The sequence below is a fragment of the Salvelinus alpinus genome, chromosome 5, assembly GCF_045679555.1.
Source record: "Salvelinus alpinus chromosome 5, SLU_Salpinus.1, whole genome shotgun sequence".
NCBI classification, from domain to species: domain Eukaryota; kingdom Metazoa; phylum Chordata; class Actinopteri; order Salmoniformes; family Salmonidae; genus Salvelinus; species Salvelinus alpinus.
The window spans coordinates 55,760,017-55,773,231 of NC_092090.1; the positions used below are offsets into that span (position 1 = coordinate 55,760,017).

General features: G+C 42.0%; 1 long non-coding RNA gene across 1 annotated transcript; it reads left to right on the plus strand.

Annotated features, from left to right (window-relative positions):
• The first annotated feature begins 4,161 nt into the window (after positions 1 to 4,161).
• On the plus strand, positions 4,162 to 12,558 carry LOC139575209 (uncharacterized). Its single transcript, XR_011674913.1, has 4 exons — positions 4,162 to 5,287; positions 5,430 to 5,541; positions 11,839 to 11,933; positions 12,048 to 12,558. It is a non-coding gene; the product is annotated as an uncharacterized lncRNA (long non-coding RNA).
• Positions 12,559 to 13,215: the final 657 nt, after the last annotated feature.

Genomic DNA, 13,215 nt, shown 5'->3' on the forward strand with positions numbered 1-13,215 from the left:
AACATTTCAGAACAATATATGGTGGATAGCTAATGAAAGAATAAGATCTTGTGAACAGAGCCAATATTTCCGATTTTTGAAGTGTTTTACAGCGAAAACACAATATATCGTTATATTAGCTTACTACAATAGCTAACACACAGCAGCATTGATTCTAGTCAAACGGTAGCATAGCACAGTTCGACAGATATATATGAAAAAGCATCCCAAATTGGGTCCTTATCTTTGTGGATCTTCCATCAGAATGTTCTCCAAGGGGTCCTTTGTTCAGAACCGACTTTATTTGGATCCATAACGAACGATTTCCCTCAGAATTAGCAAGCACACTGGCCGTGCGTTGCTAGCCTCTCGTTCTTGAACCAATTCTTGCGACGCATCACGTCTAAAGTCCAGAATAAATTTCAATAATATAATTAAACTATATTGAAAAAACATACTTTAGGATGATATTGTGACATGTATCAAAGAAAATCGAAGCCAGAGATCATATTCACCTTTAAAATGGTTCTTCCATGAGCCGAGTACAGTTCCTACTTCGCGCCCAGGAAAAAAAAGAAAGTGCGCACGTCTCAGTCCAAGAGGTTGTGTTCAGTCCCTGATCGAGATAATCAACTGATTTCTTCTCTCACTTCCGCATGACACCCAGGCGAAGGCGTATGACGTGTTTCTACAGTCATAAGTGACATGCCCTTTTATAGACAAGCTCTTGAAGAGAGAGTTCGCTTTTGGAAATCTCACTTCCGGTTAGGAAATGGTCTGTAAAAGGAGTTCTGTTTCACTTAGAGAAATAATTCAAACGTTTTTAGAAACTAGAGACTGTTTTCTATCCAATAGTAATAATAATATGCATATTGTACGAGCAAGAATTGAGTACGAGGCCGTTTAAAAATCATACAATTTTCCCCAAAAGTGAAAATAGCACCCCCTGGTCCCCAACAGGTTTTAAACTAATAACACACAAACAATTACACGTTTTCATGTATTTTTTTAACACACCGTGTAAACATTCACAGTGCAGGGTGGGAAAAGTATGTAAACCCTTGGATTTAATAACTGTTTGACCCTCCTTCGGCAGCAGTAACCTCAACCAAACATTTTCTGTAGTTGTGGATCAGACCTGCACAACGGTCAGGGTGTCACGACTTCCACCGAAGTTGTTCCCTCTCCTTGTTCGGGCGGCGTTCGGCGGTCGACGTCACCGGCTTTCTAGCTACCACCGATCCATGTTTCATTTTTCCTTTTGTTTTGACCTGTTTACACACCTGGTTCCCATCGCATAATTATGTTCCTTATTTAACCCTCTGGTTTCCCTTTCTGTTTTATGCGTGATTGTCTTTTGTGTGTTGGAGTTCTATGTCCTGTTTTGTCCATGTTTTAATACGGGATTTTTGTTACGTTCTTGTATTGAGTAAATACAGTGTTTTTTACTCTTACCTGTGTCCTGCGCCAGACTCCTTCGCTATCTTCTAGATAGACTCGGACACAGGAGGAATTTTGGACCATTCCTTTTTACAAAACTGTTTCAGTTCAGCAATATTCTTGGGATGTCTGGTGTGAACCGCTCTCTTGAGATCATGCCACAGCTTCTCAATCGGGTTGAGGTCAGGACTCTGACTGGGCTACTCCAGAAGGCGTATTTTCTTCTGTTGAAGCCATTCTGTTGTTGATTTGCTGTCCAGGCCCTGAGGCAGCAAAGCAGCACCAAACCATGATGCTCCCTAAGGCCCTAAAAATTGTCAAAGACACCAGCCACCTGGTGTCACAGACTGTTCTCTCTTTTACTGCATGGCAAGCAGTACTGATTCACCAATTCTGGAACCAACAGGATCCTGAACAGCTTCTACTCCCAAGCCATAAGACTGCTAAATAGTTACTTAAATAGTTAACCAAATAGCTGCCCGGACTATCTGCATTGACCCTTTTTATACCAAAAAACCAAAGAAGTTAACCTTCTATATTTGACATTTGGAGAAACTAAACGATACTGAGCAGGAATAGTCAACCTAGGGTGTAGAAAAACACTTTGGAATTTGACGTGGATAAACGTCTAATTATGCGGTGAGACTGTGAGAGCTTGTTGTGTTATGGGTGTGCACACAGTTTGTGTAGGGGTGCGAGTGACACATTATCTCTGTCCGATTTGTCTTTCTAGTAAATTCTCTAGTAATTTTCAGTTCCCCAAACTAAAAATAAACATAGAAGTTGAATCAGAATCATACTGAGCTCTCGCTACCCCCTCTTTCTTTCTTCCCCCCCTCCTTCTGTCTTCTTCTCTCCTCCCTCATTCTATCTTCCTCTCCCCTCTGTCTCACTTTAACCTTTCTCCCTCCCTTGTCTCTCTCTTCTCCCCTCTATTTCACTTTCCCTCTCCCTCTCTCTGTCTGGTTTGCACATGGCATAATACAATGCCAGCTCTTGTATGACTAGATTGATATTTGAGGGCACTCATGCTCGAGAAACTCACCTTCCGCTTTTTTTGTAGTAGTACACAGGCCTTGCTCTACCATCTATGAGGGGCTTTTAGTACCTACCATGCCCAAGTGAGGGCACCACATCTATACATAATTGAGGACTGGGTCAACTGTGTGTGTGCGGGCGGGTGCATGCGTGCGTCGTGTTTGTGTGTATAACTTCCCTTGAATGCTGTTGCATAGCAGAGTTTACACAGGGCTAATTGTGGAGTCGTGATCTCTGTAAAGCTGCTGTTTGGGCCGCTTAGTGCCAGGGAGCCCCAACACTTATCACATGCTCTCAGGAATGCTAGAGCACGCACACACAGGCACTATTTTTTGCACTGTTTCCCTTTTCCTGATCTCTCTATTATTCACACTTTCTTCTAATTTTACCTTCTTTTCTCTCTCCCTCTCTCTCTCTCTCCCTCTCACTTACCTTATCTGTTTTGCTGTCTCATTATCATCGCCTGTTCATTCAACCTTTTTCTCCCTCTCTCTGATTATTCCTTTCTATTCCAATCCATGTTTATTGACTTCAGTTCTTTTTGGGTGACTGCTGACAGAGCCAAACAGTCTGCAGGAGGGAAGTGGAGCTGAACTGCATGGACTTCTACAATGCAGGTTTCACCGTCGAGTTCCGCTGAGGTGTTACAGTAGTTGTCGCGCGGAGCGGAACAGGTGAACCCAAGAGCAGACTCAGACGACGAGACTGGGATGAGGTAACCAAGGTATTTATTGAAACACAGGGGGAAAATGGGGTGCAGGCCAGGGGAAGCTCGGGCGGGTTGCAGGAAGCCAGGTACAGAGGCTAATCGCTGTGTTCACCATTCTATTTCATTACACATTTTATGTGATCTGAAGTTTAATAATAGAAAGGTGAATGCAGCGATCAGGTTGGTTCCACCAGGGTAATCATAACCACCATGTGTGACCGACCAGTATCTTTGATGAGGGGCCAGGAGCTCATCTACGCTGCTGAGGGGCCAGGAGCTCATCTACGCCGCTATTCTCTGGCAAAGACATCACATTCAGCCCCACCTCTTGCCTGCTCACCAATGGTCGTTGATGTAACAGAATTAGGTAGGTTTAGTCTGACTTATTCAAACTTCAACATAGTGTATATATCACCTGTCAGACATCACCTATCCCTAATTGCCATTGGTAGAACAGTGTCTGTGTATATGTTTTTGCCCATGCATGATATGCAAAGATCTGGCACTTAACACATCAACTTAAAACTTCTTGTCAATAGGGGGGCGCTGTTTTCACTTTGGAAAAAATCGTGCCCAAATTAAACTGCCTCGTACTCTATTCTAGATCATACAATATGCATATTATTATTACTATTGGATAGAAAACACTGTGAAGTTTCTAAAACTGTTTGAATTATATCTGTGAGTAAAACAGAACTAATTTTGCAGCAAACTTCCATACAGGAAGTGAAAAATCTGAAAACGAGGCTCTGTTTCAGGGCCTGCCTATTCAACTGGCTTTTATTTATCGATATGCATGCACTTCATACGCCTTCCACTAGATATCAACAGGCAGTGGAAGGTGGAATGGGGTGTCTAGCTTGATCTGAGGTCGAATAAGAGCTTTTGGAGTGACAGGTCCGGTATTTTCTTTGTCTTCGAAGGCGCGCTGGGGAGCTCGACATTGTCTTCTGAAAAGCGTTCGGTATACACGGCGAATATCTCCGGCTCTGATTTTATTTGATACATATGATAATAACATCATAAAGTAGGTTTTTTCAACCGAGTTTTATCAGTTTATTCAACGTTTATTGGGACTTTTGGAGTTTTCCGTTCTTTGCGCCAAGAGAGGATGGGAATGTTAGCAACCTTGGCTAGCATTGTGGCGAGAATTCGACAGAAGAAATGGACATTCTAAAACCAAACAACGATTTATTCTGGACCAAGGACTCCTTGTACAACATTCTGATGGAAGCTCAGCAAAAGTAAGAAAACATTTATGATGTTATTTCGTATTTCTGTGTAAAATGTTGACTCCTATTCTCCGCCGTGTTGGTCAGTGCTGTCTCACAATAACGCAAGCTGTATGTTATGGTAAAGTTATTTTTAAAAATCTAACACAGCGGTTGCATTAAGAACCAGTGTATCTTTCATTTGCCATACAACAAGTATTTTTATGTAAAGTTTATGATGAGTTCTTTGGTCAGATTAGGTGAGTGTCCAAAATATCTCCGGACATTCTGGGAAAATGTTGCTACGTATTCACAATGTATAACCACGATTTGCAGCTCTAAATATGCACATTTTCGAACAAAACATAAATGTATTGTATAACATGTTATAAGACTGTCATCTGATGAAGTTGTTTCTTGGTTAGTAACTAATTTTATCTCTATTTTGTCGGTTTTGTGAAAGCTACCTATGCGGTGGAAACATGGTGAAAATATGCGGTTGTGTGTTTGGCTATTGTGGTTAGCTAATAGAAATACATATTGTGTTTTCGCTGTAAAACATTTAAAAAATTGGAAATGATGGCTGGATTCACAAGATGTTTATCTTTCATTTGCTGTATTGGACTTGTGATTTCATGAAAATTATATTATATGATATCCCTGTCCCGTTAGGCTAGGCTATGCTAGTCAGATTTTTTGATGAGGAGGATCCCGGATCCGGGAGAGAGAAGCACTAGAGTTTTAACACATCCACAATGAGGTCATTATTAATAATACAGTACAGCACAAATGTTCAGTAATAACAACACCCTTTTCATTCCATGTGTCACTGATGAACTCTACTTCAACTCTGCCTATTTCTACAGATGGACTGGAGATGCTTTTTGCCAGAAGGAAGACTCATCATTGGGTAGGTTTTGGGGAGACCGTCATTGGGTAGGTTTTATTTGACCTGTTCAAACTTCAACTTAGTACCTGTTTGTGTTTCAGATAGTATCTATCCTAACTGCCATTGGTAATAGAACAATGACTATGTGTGTATGTGTTCACAGAAACATATATATGGAGCCAGTACATGGAGACTTGCAAGATGATGTGATGAAGTCCAGACTGACAGACGGGCTTGATACTGATGTCTCTGAATGGAGAGAGACCTGACACTCGGTATACATTTTTTAATAGACACAACTTTTACTTGTATTGACTTTTATAAATTATTGAATTGTATTGTATCTGGGGAGGGAGAAACCCTGTGTATTCTGCACCAGGAAAAGGGAACTCCTGGACACCACACCGTAATGAACACGAGGGAAACAGAGAGCTGGTTTCAAGCGCAGAGCGCAGGTGTTTAATGTAAGGGACCATAGGAGGAGGCAGGTAGCTAGAATTTGGGGAGTTTTGTTTTCAGATTAGCCTTGTTAAAATCCCCAGCTACGATGAATGCAGCCTCAGGGTGTGTGGTTTCCAGTTTACATAGAGTCAGATAATGTTCGTTCAGGGCCATCAATGTGTCTACTTGGGGGGGAATATATACGGCTGTGATTATAATCGAAGAGAATTCCCTTGGTAGATAATGCGGTCGACATTTGATTGTGAGGAATTCTAAGTCAGGTGAACAGAATGACTTAAGTTCCTGTATGTTGTTATGATAACAACACGTCTCGTTAATCATAAGGCATACCCCCCCGCCCCTCTTCTTACCAGAAAGATGTTTGTTTCTGTCGGCGCGATGCGTGAAGAAACCAGCTGGCTGCACCGACTCCGTTAGCGTCTCTCGAGTGAGCCATGTTTCCGTGAAGCAAAGAACGTTACAGTCTCTGATGTCTCTCTAGAATGCTACCCTTGCTCGGATTTCATCAACCTTGTTGTCAAGAGACTGGACATTGGCGAGTAGTATGCTAGGGAGTGGAGCGCGATGTGCCCGTCTCCGAAGCCTGACCAGAAGTCCGCTTGCAGTAAGGGCGGTGTCGGTCCATTGGAGGGCACGGATTTTAAGGCTGGTGAGAGCTGAGAGAGGAGCGGTTGTGCTGCTGCAGTTTCGGATGAACTGGCGGTAGTAGTTGGAGAACCCTAGGAACTGTTGTAGTTCCTTTATGGTGGTAGGTTTGGACCAGTTAAGCACGGCCGTGACTTTGCCATTTTGACCCCTCCTGGTGTCAGCATGAACCCTAGGAAGGTTACCGTAGTAACGTGAAAGGCGCTCTTCTCAAATTTGACATAAAGATGGTGGTCCAATAGTCGTTGGAGGACCTGTTGCACATGCTGTACGTGTTCTGCAAGGGAGTGAGAATATACCAAGATATTGTCAATGTACACGATGATGAACTGCTTGATCATGTCCTGGAAAACTTAATTCATGAAGGACTGGAAGACTGCGGGAGCATTGGTGAGACCGTAGGGCATAACCAGGTATTTGTAGTGAACCCTAGCGGTGATGAACGCCGTCTTCCACTCATCCCCACTTCGGATACGGACCAGGTTGTAAGCACTTTGTAAGTCCGGTTTGGAGTAGATGGTAGCCTGTCCAACTTGTTCTAGTGTGGCCGGAATCAGAGGAAGAAGGAAGCGATTCTTAATGGTAAGGTCATTGGGGGGTCAGTAATCTATGCAGGGACGGAGACTACCATCCTATTTCTTGACAAAAAATAAACTGGATGCAGCCTGGAGATGTGGATGGATGGATTAATCCCATGTCGAGGACCTCTTCTATATAGGTGTCCATAGCCTCATTCTCTGGGATGGACAAGGGGCAGATCCGACCTTTAGGGGGCATTGCCCCAGGAAGGAGGTCAACCGCACAGTCCTCCGTGCGATGAGGGGGCAGAATGGATGCCTTTTTCTTGCTGAAGACACTCAGAAACTGGGCATGTACAGGTGGGATGTGGGTTAGAATGGAAGACTCCAATCCTTCTATAGAGGTGGCTCGACAGGGTAGACTGAAGCAGTTCTTAAAACAGGCGGGAGACCATGACAGCAGTTCCCCTTGTCACCAGGAGATAGCCGGGTCGTGAAGGCTTAGCCAGGGGTGACCGAGGATGAGGGGTTCTTTAGGTGAAGACAACACCAATAACTGAATGACCTCAGAGTGAAGGACGCCAATCTGAAGGGTGATACTTTCGGTCATGCGTGTCACAAGACCAGTTCCGAGAGGTTGTCCATCCAGTACATTAATCCTAAGGGGAGGATTAACAGGGATTAGTTTGACTCTTAACTGTTGTGCCAATCGTTCGTCAATGAAATATTCTGCGGCCCCCGAGTCCACTAGTCCCACAACAAACTGAGTGACTCCATTAGCAAAAAGAAGAGCCGGGATACCAATCTTCCTTTCGGTAATATAAAAAAAATATAGAGGTGCTTACCCGGGCGGAAGTGGAGGGGTTGTGGTCACCCCCTCGTGGTGGGCGAATCGGACAGTTAGTGAGTAGGTGATTACTCTCTCCACAATAGAGGCACGGGTTTTCACGTAACCTCCGTTGTCTCTTGGCTGGCGTGAGAGGGGCGCGGCCGAGTTGCATGGGTTCGGGGCTATTGGACCGTGGTGGACGAGAGAAGTGCCAATGGATATGGACATCCGGATGTATTGGTTTGGGTCCGTTAAATCTCCTCTGCAGGCCAGTTTAGTCTGTAACTCCCGATTAAGACCCCTCCGGTGGACTGTAAGGAGAGCTGGTTCACTCCATCCACTGCCGGCAGCCATGGGCTTACTCAGTGGTGCAGTGACGGCCCTGTCGCAGCTGACATAACAGGTCCCCGGTGTGACGACCTGAAACTGAATCGTCGAACACTTCCTTGAAGAGGGCGTGTAAACGTGATTCAGAGGACAGAGGACGAGTTGTGTCCACTGATTAAATGCAGTCTTTCTACATTGTGAGGAGGGAAAACCCAGACGTTCACAAAGTTTGTGAAGAATGACAGGTGGTTTCTTCATGCAAAATAGATGTGGGGTTTAAAATTCAATTAAGCTGCTTTATTTTAGGGGTTTAGGACAAGGGGAGTATACAGAATGTTAAGACTACACAAGGGTTAAAACAGGTATTTTGATGCTAGTGGTTGTATGCATTTTGGATCTATCGCATCCCACAACTGTCAGACTATGTTTGGAATATTTATTTATCCTACAGAATAGGTCAACTTTTGTACTATGTGGGATAGTTGATTGACATAGGCTAGTCCTTTTGCTGTTCGTTAGGCCTATTCATCTTGTTGGCTGACGAAAAGTAAATGTGGACAGTTCTTCCAATATCTTCAATATGCGCCTCGGAACTGGATAAGGCCGTGCGTCACCAATGTGTCTGTCTTCGCTTGTAGCCTGTGAGAAAGACCTGATCATGTGACAGAAGCCATGTGAGTGAGAGGTGCTTCAGCATGCAGCCAGGAGAAGGGAATTATAATCCCGTTTCAGAAGTAAATTAACTTGGCAAGCTTTTGCCAGTTGATATACCGTTAGAGGCTCCCGAGTGGCGCAGCGGTCTAAGGCACTGCAGTCCCTGGTTCAAATTCAGGCTGTATCACATCCGGCTGTGATTGGGAGTCCCATAGGGCGGCGCACAATTGGCCCAGGATCGGCCGTCATTGTAAAAAATAATTTGTTCTTAATTGACTTGCCTAGTTAAAGGTTAAATAAAAATACAAAACTTAAATAGAGAGAGATCTGGCCAAAAATTGGCTTACATTAGCTATTATTTTTGCCTCAATCTAACTAGACCTGAATCAAACGATGAAACCATCGGCCAAATGATTGAAGATTGATATTCTAATGTTTTTTCAGTGCAATGTGAGTTGTATTAGTCAGTATGTCAATGTAACGTTATTGATCTGTCAGTTTCCCTAGCTAATTCCCTACACAATACCAGTAATAAACAGCTTTAATGTTACAGGCTTCACTGTCATGGTGCACCTGATCTCGCAGGTATGTCTACTGACATGAAAGCAGCAAGAATGATGACAGCGACACTTGCTATCTTTTGCATTGTCCTATAGGATATAGCCTACATTTAGAAGGACGATTTGCAGGCAGAAGCAAATAAATGGGTATTCCATACTTATTGAAAATAAAAAGGCGCAATGCTCGCTCACCATAGTAGCTTAACCTATGTGCGCGTTGTGCCGTATCCTTTGCAATCATGATAAAAAAAATGATAAATGCACTTTGACTCCACTTCTTTTCCTTTTTAATAATTACTTACCGACACTATAGTAAACTACAGTCTAATCATATTTAAGTTCATTTCATACTCAAGTTAACTGAGAAAAAAGGACGAAGGTCGTAGGCCGTGAGGCCGATAGGTTGAGCTTATTAAATAGCAGTGATACTACCAAGAGCAGTGTGCCGGTCCCTTCTTTTTTCTCATTTTATTCAACTGTTACCATGCAAAAAAAGATAGCTCAGATGTGCGAGTGCCTTTTTAATATTCAAGTTAACTGCCACGTGATTCTCCACCCATATAGGCAGCCTACTCTATTTCAATGAGACCACAAAGACAGTGGTTCTTCCTTTAAAAGTTGTGTTGAACTGCAGCACAGCTTGCGGGGTGCTGCAGAATTCTTTGGCACGTTATTTAACTGTCAGCCATTGTTGCCATTATTGCAAGTTAGTGCAAGTTGGACCACCAGAGGGCATCTTTGAGAAACTAAGTTATTGAAATTACATGGAGCTGTAGGCCTAAAAGTCCTGTTTATTGTAGCTGTTTTAGTGTAACGTACCTATTGGCAAAGCATACAAATCATCCATGTCTTAAAATACATTCAAGCATTTTTGTTATAAAATGAAATAACAAAGGGAGGCTTGAATAATTAAATAATGAATAAACCGCAATATGTTGGCTAAAGCAATTTAATCCAGGAATGCATTTTACTGTTTTTAATATTGGCTGTAAAACCTTTTTTGTTAGAACAGTCTGTATGGGATTGATTTTTAGAAATGTAACTTAATTAATTTGATCAATATTTTGGTGTTTCTATTCCAAGAAAAACAACAATGCATTTTTTACTGTAGCTGTTTAAGCGTAACTTACTGATTGGCATAAAGGCCTACTTCAATATACAGTATATCAATCAATCATTCATTCATTTGTGCATGTCATTACACAGCATGCAAGTCATCCATGTCTTTAAATACAGTCAAGCATTTTAGTTATAAAACAAAATAACAAAGGGACCCTTGAAAAATTAAACAATGAATAAACCGCAATATGTTGGCTAAAGCAAATTAATTCAAGAATGCATTAGGCTGTTTTTAAAATTGTTAGAACAGACTTTATGGGATTGACTTTTTAAAAATTAGCTTAATTAATTTGATTAATATTATAGTGTTTCTATTCCAAGAAAAACTCAAATGCATTTTACAGTAGCCTATGTAGGACTCAGGGTTTCCCTTAGGGAAATATGATGCTGTACAATGTGACCGGTCGGGAGTAGGTCTACTGTCGGCTACTAAGTGACTGTGAGTGAAAAAATTGACTGTTCTCTTTGGTCACAATTATTACTTTTTTAATGGTAACTATGTTAAGGGCGGAGTTTGGGGCGGGGTGAGGAGTACTGGAAAGGTGTGACTCCAGGTTACAATAGGCTATAAGTATACAACAAACAGTGTCAACAGTGTCCTCACTTTGATTATGCTGTAACAACATACTGTAGCACCATGACCAGGATCTCTATTCATTTAAGTGAGCAGATTAGGGCTTTCAGGTGGAACGGATATCTACTGGAGACATTTATAAAAATAGACTTGGGGTAGACTTGGGGATTTTGGTCACGGACAGTGCTATTCGCAAACACTATCATCAGATGCCTGTTTTACGCCGAACGCAAAAGCCCAGGAAATGAACAGGTACAGTAGGCTACAATACTGTACAGTAGGCCTAATAATGTTAAACATATATACATCTACTGCTGGTCTATACTGAGACTCTTCAAGCCATCGACTCACTGATGGATGAAGATGATGAGCGATCGGCAAAGGCCATCTGGAATCTGCTGGCATCACGGCACAATATCAACATCGCTTTAATCACAGTCAGAAGACAGTTGAAGAAACTTGAGTGGACTTATGGAGATGCTCTGTAAGCCATTTTTATATATCTTTTTATTTTTTTTATTTTTTTCAGAACATTATCCAAGTGTGTTCTCTTGTTTGTACTGTTCTGTAGTTTCGACCCATTGATTAGTCTGACAAACAAAACAAAAAACTCAGCGTGCTGCAGGCCCAGGTATGGATCAAAGCTGGCGAGACATTCAATGACGTCATTTTCACGGCCTAATCAACCGTGGCCCTTGAGCAATTCGCTCAAAATTGCTACAGAAGAAGATCAATCAAGCATCCCTTAAAACTCCATGTGTGGGGGGCAATGTCTCGCCAGGGACCAGGCCTGTATATTTTGTTATGTTTAGGCCTATTTAGATGTATATGTCTATTATTTTCACTAATGTTTGCTGCATTGTCTGCATTTTCTCCAAATGCAGACAATGACCCAAACCACACTGCCGCCCGGACATCTAAATGCCGCCCAGACATCTAAATGCCGCCTGGACATAGACTGGGTCAAGACGCAAGCAAAGTAAGTAGACCTACAACACTTTTAACAGCACATTACTCAGTACTAGTGAGCCTCACCTCGCCTACGGTAGGCCTACAGTATATCTAAAAATATTTTTTTCATCTCTACATGTAGGTCTCCTGATTTCAACCCGATCGAACTTGTTTGGCATCAACTGAGCCAAGCCTACAAGCAAATATGTACTGTTGAAGGCCATCAAGACGTTATGGCTAAATAAAATGACAATACAACAATGCAACAAATACATTGATCATCTCAGCAAGGTTTTACCCGTGGTCGTGAAGCTGATGGGAAGTGCAACTAAAATGTAGCTGAGATGTACAGTAGTGGAAAGAAATGTCTGCATTTTAAAAGTGTCCTTTTAATCATTAGTTTATTAACGAAAGCATAAAGATGTTGATGAACAAAAACTGTACACTTTATGCTTTATCCCACATTTTGTGGTTTTTGGAGTTAGAAATGTAACACTTTAGAGTACTTAAGCATCACATACATTGCAAGTTGGGGGTATTTTTCACAAATAGCCAAGCTATTAGACTATCCTTTTGTAAATTAATAGCCCGGCTACTTTAGGTGTGAAAATCCCCCCAACTTGCAATGTATTCGATGATTAAAACTTCTTGTCAATAGGGGGGGCCATTTCGACTTTGTAAAAATTTGTTCCCAAATTAAACTGCCTCGTACTCAATTTTTGCTCGTACAATATGCATATTATTATTACTATTGGATAGAAAACACTCTCTAGTTTCTAAAAACGTTTGAATTATATCTGTGAGTAAAACAGAACTCAAGTTGCAGCTCACTTCCTGTCAGGAAGTGAGAAATTTGAAATCGATGCTCTGTTCCAGGGTCAGTTTATTAAATTGCATGTGATCTATGAGTCGACATGCACTGCATGCGATTTCCCCTAGATGTCAGTAAGCAGTGAGAATTGGAATTGTGTTGCTAGGCAGATCTGAGGCCATATAAAGGCTCATGGAACCGGAGGTGCGCTCTTTTCGACGTTCGTCATGGCGCAGAGGAGGACCTCAGGATGGCATTCTGAAAGCTCTCGTTATAGGCCTTAGATATATCCGGCTCTGATTTTATTCGATATAGGTGTTAAAGACATCATAATGTAGTTATTTTAAAACGAGTTATATCAGTTTATATCAGTATATTGCGATTTTCGGATATTTCTTTGTCCTGCTTTATGGTGAGTTGGACACGTCTTCGCCACATGGCTAATGTTTGCTGCTAATTCCTAAGTTGAAGACAGCAATCTACAACCGAGCAACGATGA